This window comes from Cavia porcellus, unplaced genomic scaffold (assembly GCF_034190915.1).
Source record: "Cavia porcellus strain 051 isolate PalLab524CR breed Dunkin Hartley unplaced genomic scaffold, mCavPor4.1 scaffold_3, whole genome shotgun sequence".
NCBI lineage: Eukaryota > Metazoa > Chordata > Mammalia > Rodentia > Caviidae > Cavia > Cavia porcellus.
Window position 1 is genome coordinate 121,112,335 of NW_026947486.1, and position 16,795 is coordinate 121,129,129.

The 16,795-nt window shown below is 36.0% G+C and overlaps 1 protein-coding gene across 3 annotated transcripts in view; it reads right to left on the bottom strand.

Annotated features, from left to right (window-relative positions):
• F8 (coagulation factor VIII) overlaps nt 1–16,795 on the bottom strand; it is a 186,454-nt gene that overhangs the window by 104,572 nt on the left and 65,087 nt on the right. The window lies entirely within an intron of this gene.

A 16,795-nucleotide genomic window follows, 5' to 3' on the forward strand; every position in this document is an offset into this window, starting at 1 on the left:
CTAACTTAGAAGTATATTTTTGTAACAAGTATCTGTATCTCATAATATCATAGCAATTTAACCTCTAGCCAATTACAGGCTAACAGCTGCCAAAACATGATGATATGAAGCAAATGTTGCCCAATTTGTGCATTATCATGCCTTGGTCAAGTAAATTCTGTCAAATTCAACTTTAAAGTTTTTCTTTAAACAATAGTCATGTTGTTTTTGAAAGGGTTCTATAAACCTGTGTGTACAAGATGAAGCTTCTCAGTAAATGGAAACTGAAATATCACTTATAAGTTCAAGAGTCTCACAAGTTTAACCATAAAAAAGTGTCTTAGAGAATTCTATTACTTGTTAGAGTTGAAATCAGCAGATCTATTTCCCACCAAAAATAAATAAAAATAATAATATTTAAAATACTTTTTATAGATACAAGGAAGGAAAACCATCATGGAAAAGGTAAACTAGCTAAGCTTTGTGTTATACTAAAATTAAAGAAACAGAATTAAAGGAGATTTTAAAAACCATGAATGCTTTTATGATTGAAAGTCTAATCCATGAGAAAATGTCATGAAATTTTAAGCAATAAACAATATAGTAAATAAAAACTGAAGTTGTGAATTATTCAGATGCTAAAAGTACAGAGATTATTAGGTATCAAGTGAAAATTGGGGCTGCCGATATAATTCAGCAGCGCAGCACCTGCCTTGCAAGAGGCAAGGTCATGAGTTCCATTCCTGTTACCAAAAAAAGTGTAAAATGTAGCCAAAATCTATACTCAGAGGAAAATGTGACTTTTGTGCTAAAAGAATCAGCTTCAAAATTTTAGAGCACTTTGTACTTGGAGTAGAGAAGTGCCAATCTGTTAGGCAGCACAATATTAATATCACCAAGAGATAATAGCAAAAACACACCAAGGGACTCTTTAATAACTTATGTGAGACCCTATGTAAGTATTCCTTGATCTGGTATAACTTTAGATTGGGGCTTGAGGTTCTGTATTAACACACCAGGGGCAAGGAGCAGCAGAATTTTAGTTATTATTAAATGTGATGTCTTCATCTGTATCTACAGGCAAATGAGATCTATAAAACTAAGGAAAAATATATTAACAGATATCAACAATCTCACAGCCTTCCTCAATCTTTAAATATACTTCTACCCATCTGCATACCTCCTCCTGACTACACAAATACTTTCTCAAATCTCCTCAATAGTAGCACTTTAACCCAGCTACAAAAATAATTCCAACCGAGTTTAACCTCTTGTCTATTCTTTACATACAGTCATTTCTCCTACCTCCCCCTCTTCCCACTGACATAACCCCTATTTTCCCCTTCTTCTCCCCCCCCCCATTTCACATTCCAGATGAACTGCAGGTAGAAATATAATATGGTCTGTAAGGGTACTGATAAAAGAGTGTAACTATCAAAACAAATTTTAATGTTTATGATTGATGCATGAAAGGATCTGTTGACATTGTAATTAGTAGAAATTCTCTCATTAAAACAGATTAACATGCTGCACTGTAGTTAGAAAATACTCTGCTTGCCCCGTTCTGGCTGCGCTCGGAGAACTGTGGAGTTACAAGCAAGCAGGCGAGCGCACACTGTCCTCGGAGCCCAGCTTGTTTGGGACTGCAGAGTTCAAAGCAAGCAAGTGAACACCACGAGTTCCAGAGACCCAGCGGCCCTGGGGGAACTGGGAGCTAGAGTCCCAGGAGCTGCGAACATAGAAGTGGATTTCTAACAGACACTGAGGAAGCTTTCAAATAACACTTCAAACACAGAAATATAGGAAAATGACAAAACAAAAGACCAAATTACAACCTCAAACCTCCAGCCCATCTCAAGAAACCCTAGGAGCAATGTATATAGAAGAAAATGTATGCCATACACCTCAAATATCGGACATAATAGCTACTGAAATAAACAAGCAACTCCATGAAGCTTTAAAGGAATTCAAACTCGAAATAATCTCCCAGGTAAAAGAAGAAATGATAAAAGAAATGAAAGAGATGCTGAACATATCTAAAGAAAACACAGTTAAAAATTGGAGGAACTAAACAAAAAGATAGAATCCCTAGACAAGAAATATAAGAAACAAACAGAATACATAATGCAGATGCACAGAGATATACAGGAAATAAAAAACTCCACTGAAAGCTGTAAAAACCACCTCAATGAAAGTGCAGATAGGATTTCAGACCTTGAAGACAGGATTGCAGCTAGTGAACAGGAAAGGAAAGATCTTTTAAAAATAACAAGGAATCAGGAAACAACAATTCAACAGCTGCAAGATGATGCAAAGAAAAACAACCTAAGATTGATGAAAAAGAAGGGGACAGCATAAAGGACGTCAAGAGGATATTTAGAGAGGTAATAGCTGAAAATTTCCCAAGCATGAGATCAGAAACTGACATCAGGATCAGTGAAGCATATAGAACTCCTAATAGTCATAACCAAAATAAAAATACACTCAAACATATAATAATCACCACCCAGAAATCCAACACAAGAATAGATTATTAAAAGCTGTCAGAGAGAAAAGACAGATCACTTATAAAGAAAAACCTATCAGAATCACTGCAGACTTCTCAGCACAAACAATAAAGTCAAGAAGAGCATGGAGTGAAGTATTCCAGATCCTAAAGCAAAATGATTTCCAACCTAGACTGATGTACCCTGAAAACTGTCCTTCAAAATCAATGGAGAAATAAGATACTTCCATGACAAAGAACACCTGAAAAACTTCATGATCACCAAGCCAATCCTGCAAAGAATACTGAAAGACAGTTTAGGTACACAAAAGAAAAAACCACTAAGCAAAGCAGACAAACAGAACAGAAAGATAAAAATGCAACAGCAGAAACATAACATGTCAACAATAAACCAACATAAAATGGTAATAACCATTAATGTAAATGGCCTCAATGCACCAATTAAAAGAAACAGACTGGCAGAATGGATCAAGAAACAAAATCCAACCATATACTGTTTACAGGAAACCCATCTAACCCAGAAGGATACTCACAAACTGAAAGTCAAAGGATGGAAAACAATACTTCATGCAGCAGGAATCCAAAAAAAAAAAAAAAAAAAAAAAAAAAAAAAAAAAAAAAGCAGGAATAGCCATTCTGTTTGCAGACAATGTGAACTTTAAACCAACAACGATCAGAACAGACAAAGAAGATCACTACATACTCGTTAGGGGAAAACTCCAAGAGGAAGAGATAACTATCTTAAATATGTATGCACCAAATTCCAGAGCACCCAGTTACATAAAGCAAGTATTAATAGAAATGCAAAACCAAATTAGCAATAACAGAATTATAACAGGAGGCCTTTACACACCATTGACACCAAGGGACAGACCAACCAGACAGAAAATCAGCAGAGAAATAACCTGAATCAGACCTGTGAACAGATGGACTTCATAGACATATACAGAGTGTTCCATCCAACAACATCAGAATACACATTCTTCTCAGCAGCACATTCTCTAAAATAGACCATATATTAACTCAGAGAACATATTTAAATAAATGAAAAGAGTTGAAATTATCTCTTGCACGCTATCAGACCATAGTGCTATGAAATTAGAAATTAATCATAAAAGATACTGCAAAATCCCCACAAACACATCAAAACTGAATAACACACTCTTGAGTAATCAGTGGGTCACAGAGGAAATTAAAAAAGAAGTTAAACAATATCGACAAGAAAATGAAAATACAGATACAACTTACCGGAATCTGTGGGATGCAATGAAAGCCGTCCTCAGAGGAAAATTTATTGCACTGAGTTCTCACATCAGGAAAACAGAACGAATACAAATAAATAACCTGATGCTACAACTCAAACAGCTAGGAAAAGAAGAGCAAGTCAAGCCCAAAGCCAAAAGAAGAGAGGAAATTATAAAAATCAGAGCAGAAATCAACGTAATAGAGACTAAGAAAACAATCCAAAGAATCAACGAATCAAAAAGTTGGTTCTTTGAAAGAATAAATAAAATCGATAAGCCCCTAACCAACCTTATTTTAAAAAGGGAAGAAAAAGCTCAAATTCATGCAATAAGAAATTAAAAAAGGGAACTCATTACAGACTCTACAGAAATACAGAAGATCATCAACACCTATTTTGAAAACCTCTACTCTCAAAGGTTTGATAACACAGAAGAAATAGACAGATTCTTAAAAACATATGAAGTACCAAAGCTAGATCAAGAGGATGTAAAACTGCTGAATAACCCAATCTCTATCAATGAAATTGAAAATGTAATTAAGTCCTTACCTACAAAGAAGAGCCCAGGCCCAGACGGATTCACTGCAGAATTCTACAAGAAATACAAAGAAGACCTAATGCTGACACTCCTCAAACTATTCAATGAAATTGAAAGGGAAGAAATCCTTCCTAAGTCATTCCTGGAAGCAAATATTACTCTAGTACCAAAACCTGAGAAAGACCCAACTAAAAAAGAGAACCATAGACCAATCTCCTTAATGAACATAGATGCAAAAATCCTCAATAAAATATTGGCAAATAGGATGGAGCAAATCAAGAAGATTATACACCACGACCAAGTGGGATTCATCCCAGGCATGCAGGGATGGTTCAACATACATAAATCAATAAATATAATCGACCATATCAATAAAGCCAAAAATCAGAATCACATGATCTTTTCTATAGATGCAGAAAAAGCTTTTGATAAGGTCCAACATTCATTCATGATAAGAACTTTACAGAAAATTGGAATAGATGGTCTTTACCTCAACATAATAAAGGCCATTTATGACAAACCAACAAACAGTATCATACTAAATGGCTAAAAATTGAAGGCCTTTACTTTAACATTAGGCAGAAGACAAGGATGTCCCTTATCACCACTCCTATTTAATATAGTACTGGAAATACTAGCCAGAGCAATTAGGCAAGAGAGAGAAATAAAAGGCATAAAGACAGGAAAAGAAGAAGTTAAATTATCATTATTTGCAGATGACATGATACCCTACATAGAAGACCCCAAAAACTCCACTGGAAGACTCCTAGATATAATAAATAATTTCAGCAATGTGGCTTGATACAAAATCAATGCTCAAAAATCAATAGCATTCCTATACACTAACAACAAAATCACAGAGAGAAAATAAGAGAAGCCACATCCTTCATACTAGCAACCAACAAAATGAAATATTTAGGAATTGCTCTCATGAAAGAAGTGAAAGACCTATACAGGGAAAATTATAATACACTCAAAAATGAAATTGAAGATGATCTCAGAAAATGGAAAGACATCCTTTGCTCATGGATAGGAACAATAAATATTGTGAAAGTGGCCATTCTCCAAAAACTGTTATACAAATTTAATGCAATCCCAATAAAAATCAACAAACCTCACAGATTTAGAGAAATCACTCCTAAAATTCATCTGGAGTCAGAAGAGACCTAGAATAGCAAAGGCAGTTCTAAGCAACAGAGGCAAGGCAGGAGGCATCACAATCCCTGACTTGAAGTTATACTACAAAGCAACTGTAGTAAAATCAACATGGTACTGGGTCCAAACAGAGCCGAAGATCAATGGAATAGATTAGAAGATACAACCACAATGACATACACACTCAAACACCTTATCTTTGATAAAGGGGCCAAACAGGTTCACTGGAAGAATGACAGTCTCTTTAATAAATGGTGTTGGAAAAGCTGGCTCTCCATTTGCCAAAAACTAAAACTAGACCCATGCCTATCAACACGTACTAAACTAAAATCTAAATGGATCAAAGATCTGAATATTAAAACAGAAACACTAAATCTATTGGAAGACAAATTGGGTAGAAAGCTTAAAGACATAGGGATAGGTAGAGAATTCATGAACAGGTTTCAAACTGCACAGGAAATACTTCCCAGAACCAATAACTGGCACCACCTCTTATTAAAAAGTTTCTGCATGTCAAAAAAAATCTCCAGCATAGTGAAACAAAAACCCACAAACTGGGAAAAGATCTTAGTGAACTCCCCCTCAGACAAGGGACTTTTGTCTAAGACAAAAGAATTAAAAGAATTAAAAAATTAAAATTAAAAGAATTAAAAAAACTCAGACCCCCAAAATTCAAAGATCCAATCCAAAATGGGCATCTGAAATGAATACACACTTCTCAGATGAAGAAATACAAATGGCAAATAAATACACGAAAAAATGTTCATCATCACTGGTCATTAGGAAACTGCAAATTAAAACCACACTGAGATTCCATCTCACTCCTGAAAGAATGGCCAGGACCAAGAAAACCAACAACAACAAATGCTGGAGAAGCTGTGGGGAAAAGGAACTCTCCTCCACTGTTGGTGGGAGTGTAGATGGGTGCAACCATTGTGGAGGTCAGTCTGGAGATTTCTCAAAAAGCTGGGATTGGAAGTCCCATTTATTCCAGCTATTCCACTTCTAGGCATATTCCCAGAAGAACTGAAAGCATCATACCACAGTGACATATGTGCACCCATGTTTATAGCAGCACAATTTGTAATCGCCAGATATAGGAAACAACCTAAGTGTCCATCAACTGAGGAATGGATAAAAAAATTTGTGGTATTTTTATACAATGGAGTACTACTCAGCCATAAAGAAGGATCACATTGAGATACTTATCAATAAATGGGTGCAGCTTGAAACCATACTCATAGGAGACTTCCGGGAGAACATGGTGGACAGATTACAGCAGCTACGGAGGCTCTCTGAAAGACTCGGCTCAGAATTCAGGAATGGTGCAGAGTAAGGAGACCCAAGCAGGTGGAGATATGCTCTGCTGACCCAGGAACGAACTGGGCTGAGAGAAACCAACTTGGAATGCAGTCCTGGTGCTAGAACAGGAACAGAGGGGTCTCAGTGTGGAGGCTGGAACCCGCGCCATTGGAAGCCATGATTTGTGTTTCCCACTGCGCGGCGGCTGCGTCTACATTGGCTCGGCAAGGAGAGAGACACGTGGAAGCTCTGCAGGATGGGCGGGGAGCTGTGCACTGCCTTGTGGTGAGGTGAATGAGAGAAACTAACACTCTACCACAGTTTGACTCCAGCGGAAGACATCCTGGGAGTGGGCAGACTTTTTGGAGCAGGGCGCTGTGGCGACTTCAGCCACATATCCCCCTCTCAAGCGGGATTGGTGAGAAGTGCCTAGCCTACGTGACTCTGCTGGCAGAGACCCAGTAGGCTAGCACAACCCAGATCCCCGAGCCTGAGAGTGGCCTGGAGGGGCGGGCCCCACATAGGCTGCCTGGTCCATATCTCCCTGGTGCGCTGCGGTGGGCGAGAACACCTACCCGGCGCAATTCGATCAGGCTGTGGCTGACAGGGAGGGAAGCTAGGCCTCCTATATAAGCTTGCATATATAAGGAACAAAGAATATGGGAAGAGGCAGCAACAAGAAAGGCTCCTCGGCCCCCAATCCTGAGAAACAGGCAATAGCAGACAAAGCACCAATAGACATAAAGCGCCATATAGAGAGCCTCATAGATCAATTCAGGAATGAAGTTATCAATGACTAGATGCTAGAAGTATGCAGAATAGTTAGAGAAATGCTAAGCAGCACCCAAGAAAAAATGGATGGTGGAATGGAAGATCAGAAAAAGAGGGGAGAATTGTTTGATGGAGAAAATAGAGAAAGCATAGAATACGTGAAGCAGGTTCGAAGGGACTACCAGGAAACTAAAAACTCTATTGAAAACTGGCATAACAGCTTGAAAGAAACTAAGAACAGACTATCTGAACTGGAGGGCAGATTTGTAATATGGGAGAATGAAATGAAAAACTTCTTAAAAGTAACAAAGAAACAAACAGCAATAATACAAAGACAAGAAGATGATAATAACTTAAGAATTAAGAACATAAAAGAAGAAGTAGGGACACAAACAAATGAACTACAAAAGCTACTCACAGAAATAATCCAGGAGAATTTTCCTAATTTAGCAAAAGTAAAGATACCCAGATGTATGAGGCATACAGGACCCCAGCTACCTACAACCCAAACAGAGCAACACCCAGGCATATAATAATAAAAATTCCAGAAATTCAATACAAGAACAGAATATTAAAAGCTGTCAGACAAGAAACAGACCACTTACAAGGGAATACCCATCAGTATTACAGCAGATTTCTCTGCATAAACCATCAAATCACGAAGAGCGTGGGGGGAAGTAATTCAAGCTTTGAAAGATAATAATCTCCAGCCAAGATTGAGATATCCTGCACAACTGTCCCTGGAAATTGATAGAAAAACAAGGTGCTTCCAGGATAAAGAGGAACTGGGGGAATTTGCAACCACCAATTCAACTCTACAGAGAGTATTGCAGGATATTCTAAAAAAAGAAAAATACAAAGAATCCAGAAATAGTGGCGGGGAGGCCACAATGAATGGAGCAGAGAACAAAATGAAGAAGACAAACTGACAACTAATGACAGAAAAAGAGCTCAACAGAAATGAGGCAGAGAAGATTGGATGATAGGAACAGCTATTCTGGAGAAAATGACGTCTTAATAGGTAATACTGATTTAGTATCATCTTGTTTTGAAGTCTCATCAAGCTTTTGTTCTTCTGTCTCCATTGGTCTAAACAGGTTGTATCTTATTGGATTTTATTATGTATGATAGTATAAGCAAAAACTTTTAAAGACAAGGAGATTATACAGAAACCATTGTTTGTTTTCTGTTGGTTGATTCTAAATACCCTGTAATGCTGTCATTCTCTTGAATGGTTTTACATTGTTTTGATATATTTGGTGCTACAGTATACGAAGTTGTACTCAGGGATTTCAAGGAAAGAGACAATATGGTAACTACTTTTATGTCAGGATTATCTTGTGGTGAAACACTATTCTGCTTAAATGGTTATGTTTTGATCTGCGCTATTTTGCTGTTATGCCCTCTTTTATCTCAATCTCCACTCCATTATTTACTTTTTAATTTTTATCCTTTTAATTAAGGGAAAAATAAATAAAAAGAGCAGGATATATTATAGTAACCCACTTTGACTTTCCATTATCTTGATTTAAAGCCCCGTGTTACTCTCACCATCTTGTTTTTGACTGATGTCCCCCTATTCTGTTTTGCTTGATAGTACCAGGTTCGAAAGTTTAGGCAACAGCTGTGAAGATAGTGAGATTCATTATGACGCCCATTCCCGATGGCTTTTATCTACTTTTGAAGACCTACAATGTCTCCAACATTTTGGTTTTGTCGGTTTTGTTCTTTACTGTTTTGTTCAATTTTATTATGACTGATGATATAGGCAATTCTATTAGAGATAGCGGGAGGCATTATGGTACCCATTATTGATCACCTTGTATTATGCTTTTACATTATCTATTATGTCCACCCTTTTGATTTGATTGACTCTGTTCTGTTATGTCACATTTGGTTCTACTCCCTTCCAAAAAAGTAATAAGAACTGTGGGAGCAACAAAACTCAAAATGTGTAATTGTCATTGTACAAAAGAGAGGAAAAGAAAGTGCTCTAAACGATATAACTGCATGTATGTTTAAGTGTATAAGATAGAAAATGATATCACAGAGTTTTATTGGATCATTGAACAGAACTGTTTGCAGTATCATTGTTGGAATGTCCACTTTACAAGCTTTAATTTTGTGACTTGAACAATTATTTCTAAGATGACAATATGTAATCCATTAACTAGTGATTTCTTACTGTTTATTTTTTTCTGTAAATCTGTATAACTTGTACCCTTTCTCTGCTTTTTTTTCTCCTTAAATAAAATTAAAAAAAGAAACCATACTCATAAGTGAAATAAGTCAATCTCGCATGTGTGAATACTGAATAGATTCCCTAGTATAGGAAATGATTCAAATATATAAAAATATGTGGTAATCATGATTCCCCATTTTGTGGCCTTGAAGCCTTATAAAATTTCCAGTTATTAATTAGAATGGCTTCATTCTGGGCTGCTTGATATTATTGTCTGTGATGAAAAGAACAGCTATTTTGAAGAAAAAAAGATATCATAATAGTAGTGCTGATTTAATACCATCTTGTTTTGAAGCCCCCATCAAACTATGGCTCTTCTGTCTCCATCGGTTTCATCATGTTGTATCTTGCTGGATTTTATTATATGTGATAATATAAACAAAAATTGTTATAGGCAAAGAGATAATATAGAAACCATTGTTTGTTTTCTGTTAGCTGGTTCTAAATACCCTACAATGCTTTTATCCACTTGAATGGTTTTACACTGACCTGATGTGTTTGAAGCTATAGTACATAAACTTATATTCAAATATTTCAATGAAAAAGACACTATGGTAACTACTATTAAGTCAGGTTATTTGGTGGTGAAGCACTAGGTTGCTGAAAGTGTCATGCTTTGACTTGTATTGCTATGTTGTTATGTCCTCTTTTATCTCAATCTCTCCCTTATTTATTAAAAATTTTTTAAATTATTTTTTATTACTTGTTTTAACTAAGGGGAAAAATAAATAAAAACTAGCAGGATATATTATAGTAACTTTTTTGATTTCCTATTAACTTTATTTGAAGTCCTGTAATATACCCACTATCTTGTTTTGAATGATTAGACTCTGTTCTGTTTTGTATGATAGTTTCAAGTTTGAGGGTATAGGCAACTACTTTGAAGGCAATAAGATTCACTATGATGCCCATTCTGGTTTGACTATTATCCTCTTTTAAGTCCTGTAATGTTTACAATGTTTAGGTTTTATTGGTCTTGTTCTCTACTGTTTTGTTCAACTTTATAATACCTAATGAGATAGACAATTCTTCTTAAGGAAGCAAGAGACATTATGGTAACCATTGTTGATAACCTTGTACTCTGTTTTTACATCATGTGCTATGTCTATTCTTGGTTTTGACTGACAGCTTTATTTTATCATGTTTGATTTTATTCTCTTCCAAAAAAAAGTAATAAGATCTATGGGAGCAATAAAACTCAAAATGTGTAAATTTTGTTGTAATAATGAGAGGGAAAAAAAGTGCCCTACAGGATACAACAGCAAGTGTGTTTAGGGGTGTTAAATAGATGACCATATTAATGTTTTTGGTTGGATCATTGAACACAACTGTTTGCAGTCTTACTGTTTGAATGTCCACTTTGTATGCTTTGATCCTGTGACTTGAGCAACTATCTCTCAAGATGATAATGTGTAATCTATTAACTGGTGATCTCTTACTGTTTTTTTTTATAGTTCTGTATTACTTGTACCCTTACACTGTTTTGTTTTGTTCTGTTTTTTTCTCTTTTTCCTTTTAAATAAAATTTAAAACAAAACTAATGAACTGCTGGATGCTGTGACCTGCAACATATGGTAAGTGACTCCAGTCCAAGCACCAGCCTTACTGGAGAGAGTGCTTGGTCAGAAAACCTTCAAGGGAGGGGTTGACGGTTAGAGCCTGGAATTTGGAGCAGCTACAAGATTTCAACTCAGGGCACAGTGTTACATTCTCAAAGTGCGTGGGGGAGGGACTGTCACTAGAGACAGCTATGGTCAGGATGACAACAGATCCTCTGAAGGGTTTTAACTAAAGGATATACAGGTCACACCCCCACAGTCAGAGGTCAGACTCACCCTGAATTTCTCTGGATTTGAAAGTGGCAGAGCTGACACTCTTGCTCTAATTCCACTATGGGCTAGGGCCTGCATCCAGCACAGGTTCAGGGTCTGACTGCCATCTTTATCTACCCGCATGAGCAGAGATACACCTTGACTTGGATGCTGCCCCCCAAAATGGTAGAAAAACACATGTACAAAATCATAGGTAAATTTTTTTTCGTTTTTATTTTTATTGTTAGTGTTTTTGTTCTTTTGTGTGTATTATTTTTAGCTTTTGTTTTATTTCTCTTGTTTCATTTTTTCCCTCCTTTCCTTCCCTCATTTCTTCTTCACCAGGGCTTGAAGAAATTTCCTTTGTCTTTCTTTGTTGCTTTTATCTCTTTTCTTACTTCTTGTTCTTTTTTCTTTATATTTTACTCTTCTCCCTTTAATTATTTCTCTCTTATTTTTACTCACTGTATAATTCCTTTCATTAGGGCCAGAAATTTAGCTCAGTGGTGTAAGCACCTGCCAGGCAAGTGTGAGGTTCTGAGTTCGATCCCCAGTAACAAAAACACAACATTTAGTTCTCAGGGTCCAAGGGTTTAGCTCAGTGGCATGAGCGCTTGTCTGGCAAGCCTGAAATCATGAGTTCAATTTTCCACACCAAAAAAAAAATCATTTAATTTTCCTCTCTTTTTATTTTACCTTTTATTCCTTACCAGTTTTTTCTCTTAATTTTACCTAATTTTATAAGTATACTTCTACTTCCTAATAAAATCCTTTATGCCTCTTCTTTCTCCTCTTCTCATATCATAAAGTTTAAGGTTTAAAAATTTTCCTCTTGCATTCTCTCAGTCCCTGCACCTACATCCTCAATAGTATAGCCATGGTGCTGGGGATTTAGCTCAGCGGCAAAAGCACCTGCCTTGCAAGCAGGTGGTCATGAGTTCGATCCCTGGTACCAATAAAAAAAAATAGTATAGCCATAAAGCTTTGTTAATCTTTGGGTGGTTAACTCTGTAAAATTATTGTTGAATTCTTTTCTGCCACGTGCAGAGATATAGCTGTTGCATTTAGTACACATTAGCTGTAAATCAATAATTGGGTTGACTTAGAGTTTACACCATAATTACTAATTTTTGTCTCTAAGATTAAGTGCAGTACATAACTGACTGTTAAGGTATGTTAGTATTGTTTGTCTTGGATGATACTGCTGTAGCAGATTTACTTGTTATTAACAGGGGTACATAACTGTCACTATATCTCTGTAAGTCAATATTCAGATTACATCTGTGACATTCATAATGCTAGAGTAAATCTCCAAAGAACTTGGTTTCTGGGCAAACCACACTGCATCCTACTCTTCCAAATCTGCCAAGGTAATCAGAACTTAGGGCTGTCGAAAAAGATTATAATTCAAAGTACATCACTGAAAAGCAACTAAAGAAAACTATACTAGCAACAAAGTCTTTAGACTATAAGGAGGCACAAACCTCAGCACAAAACATAGGAAAACAAATGAACAAATCAGCAAAAATATGAGAAGACAACACAAAAAATACCCCCCCAAAACTCTCAACTCCCCTGAAACCAATCCAGGAGGCACCGAGGAGCAGAATAGCACACACATGCCACACATCTTAACTAATGGAAAGGATAACAGAAGATATCAGAAAACAGCTCAAAGAGATACTCAGCAGGATTAGAAAATATATAGCTGATCAGATAATGGAAGTAATAGCCAAAAAGATGCAGGAGCTTTGAGAAGACAGTAATAAAAACCCAGAGGAGCTAAATGAAATGATACAAATATGAATGACCAGTTTACCAAAGACTTAGAGTCCATGAAAAGCTTTCAATCAAAAATCCAGGAGATTAAAATTCATATTGGGAGGGGCTGGGTATTTAGCTCAGCAGCATAAGCACCTGCCTGGCAAGCACGAGGTCATGAGTTCAATTCCTGGTACCGCAAAAAAAAAAAAAAAACAAAAAAAAATCATTTTGGGCACCAGAACTGACCAACGTGAAGATGGATTTTCAGAACTGAAAGACAGGGGCTAGGGATTTAGCTCAGTGGCATAAGCACCTGCCTTGCAAGCACCCCCGGTCGTGAGTTCGATCCCCGGTACAAAAAAAAAAAAAAAAAAAAAAAAAAAAGAACTGGAAGAGAATGATAACTTCAAAGATGAAATACTCAAACACACCTAAAATAACCCCACAAAAACATGAAAGAAAGATGGTTCCAATACTGCTAGATGGTGCAAGGATGACTAATCTAAGAATAATTGGTAAGGGTTTTTTGTTTTTGTTTTTGTTTTTTGGTACTTGCAATCGAACTCATGAGCTTGCACTTGCAAGGCAGGTGCTGTGCCACTGAGTTATATCCCCAGCCCCCTAAGAATAGTTGAAATAAGTGAAAAATTAGAAGATAGCACAAATGACACAAAAAATCTGTTTGCAGTAATAATGACAGAAACCTTATCTTTGACAAAAAGGCCAAACATGTTCATTGGAAGAAAGCCTCTTTAATAAGTGGTGTTGGAAAAACTGGCTTTCTATATGCTCAAGACTTAAACTAGACCCATTCTTATCACCATGCGCTAAACTAAAGTCAAAGCAGGTGTGGTGGTGCACACCTGTAATCCCAGAACTCTGGAGACTGAGACAAGAGGATTCTTGCAAATTCTAGACCTGCCTGGACTACAAAGTGAGGTCAAGGCCAGCCTGAACTCATAAAGAGATACTGTCTCAAAAAAAGACAAAAAAATCAAAAACAAATAAACTAAAGCTAAAATGGATCAAAGATCTAAATATTAAGACAGAAACACTAAACCTACTGAAGACAAAGTAGATAGAAATCTCAAGAACATAGAAGTAAGCAGAGTTAATGAACAAAAACTAAACTGCACGGGAAGTACATCAAAGAATAAACAACTGGGATTTCGTCTTATTAAAACTCTTTGCACGTCTAAAGAAGTTACTAACAGAGTGAAAAGAAAAGCCACAGACTGGGAAAAGATTTTTGTCAAATGTTTCTCAGACAAAGGACTTTTATCTAAAATGTATAAAGAATTGAAAAAAAATCAGGACCCAAAGTTCGAAGACCCAATCCAAATATGGGCATCTGAGATGAATAAACACTTCTCAGATTAAGAAATGCAAATGGAAAATAAATACATGAACAAATGTTCAACATCATTGGTCATTCAAGAGATTCAAGTTAAAACATCACTGAGATTTTATATCACCCTAGAAAGAATGGCTATCATCAAGAAGTCAACAGCTGTCATTGTTTGGTTGTTTGATCAGTTTTTTGCATCTGGATTTTGTAACCTGAACAGCTACTTGTAGGATAACAATATGTACTATATTAACTAGTATTGATTTCCAACTGTTTTTTAATATTCTATATAATTTCTATCCTTTTTTCTGTTTTTCTTTATAAAATAAAAAATTTTAAAAAAGAAGTCAGCCAATAACAAATGCTGGTGGGGCTGTGGGGAAAAAGCAACACTTCTCCACTGTTGGTGGGAGTGTAAACTGGTGAAACCATTATAAAAATCAGTGTGGAGATTTTAAAAACTAGGAGTAGAGATCCCATTTGATACAGCTATTCCCCTTCCAGGTATTTCCCCAGAATTGAAAACATCATACCACAGTGATATATGTGCACCCATATTTATAACAGCAAGATTTGTAATAGCCAGATCTTGGAAACAACCTAAGTGTCCATCAGCCAAGGAATGGATTAAAAAATTTGTGGTATTTTTACACAAAAGAAAACTACTCAGCCATAAAGAAATGATAAACTTGAGGCTTTTATAGGTGAATTGATATAACTAGAAACCAGACTCATAAGTGAAATAAATCAGACTTGCACACATAAACGCCATATTGTTTCACTACCATAAGAAACTGACAGAGTAAATAATATCCCAAAGATACAATAGATACAGTAAAAGGGAAAGAAAGTGCTCAAAGGGAAATTATACTGTTTGATCAATCTTGCATGTCTGCATCTGGTAATCTGATCAACTATTTTGAAGGTAACAATATGCAATATAACAACCATTGTTAATTTCCTATCATCTTGTTTTGAAATCCTATATTGCTACTGTGTTCTTTTGTCATTTTGCTTTTGTTGTTGTTATTTTTTGATTATTTGCATCTTGATTTTTCTGTTTTTTTCTCCTTAAAAAAAGAATAGCAGGAAACATCCCAAACATTGGGTAAGAAAGAAATATATAGGTAAGTAAATCATACAGAACTCCAAATAGCCACAACCAAAAGAGAACCACTTTTCTATACTTAAAGTTCCTCCACTGCAGGTACAAAAATCTTAAAAGCTATTAGAGAAAAGTAATGGATTACATATAAAGGTAAACCAGTTAGAAATATAAAGAACTTTCTACACAAATCTTAAATGCCAGGAGGGCTTGGAGTGAAGTGTTTTAAGTTCTGAAATATAACAAATTCCAAGCTTAACTTGAGTATCCTAAAAGACTTTCTTTCAAAATTGACAAGGAAATGAGCTATTTCCATGACAAGGAGCAGCTTAAGAAATTCATGACCACCAAACCAGCATTTCAAAAAATTCTCAGCAATATCCAAGAAAGACAAAATGAAGCCAACAAGGCCAAGAAGTCAAAAAGAATGAATACACCTAATAGGATGAGCATCTAAGCAAAAAATAAAGAAAACAGCAATGGGAAAATAATGCAATGATTGGAATAAGTCAGTACCTCTGAATAATAACTCAATATGAGTCATCTCAATTCCCCCCAAAAAAGTCACAGATTGGCAGAATGAATGAAAAGCAAAAGCCAACAATATGCAGCATACGAGAAACACATTTGATACAAAATAAACTCAGTGATGGAAAAATCAAAAGATGGAAAACAATTTTTGATGCAATAAGAACTTAGAAAAAAGCAAGAGTAACTATCCTAATTTCAGACAAGTTAGATTTTGAATCAAGACTATTCAGAAGAGACAAAGAAGTTCATTACATATTGGTTAAGGGAACGATTCAACAGGAAGAGATAACAATTATAAACATACATACGCTAAAGACAAGTGCACCCAACTTTATAAAACAGACACCAATGGACACGAAAAACCAGATAAACACCAATAAAATTACAATAGGGGGCCTCAATAGCCCACTATCATAAAATGACAGATCAACTACACACAAAAAAAATCAACAAAGAAATATCAATTGAACCAAACCCTAGAACAAATGGACTTAATAGAT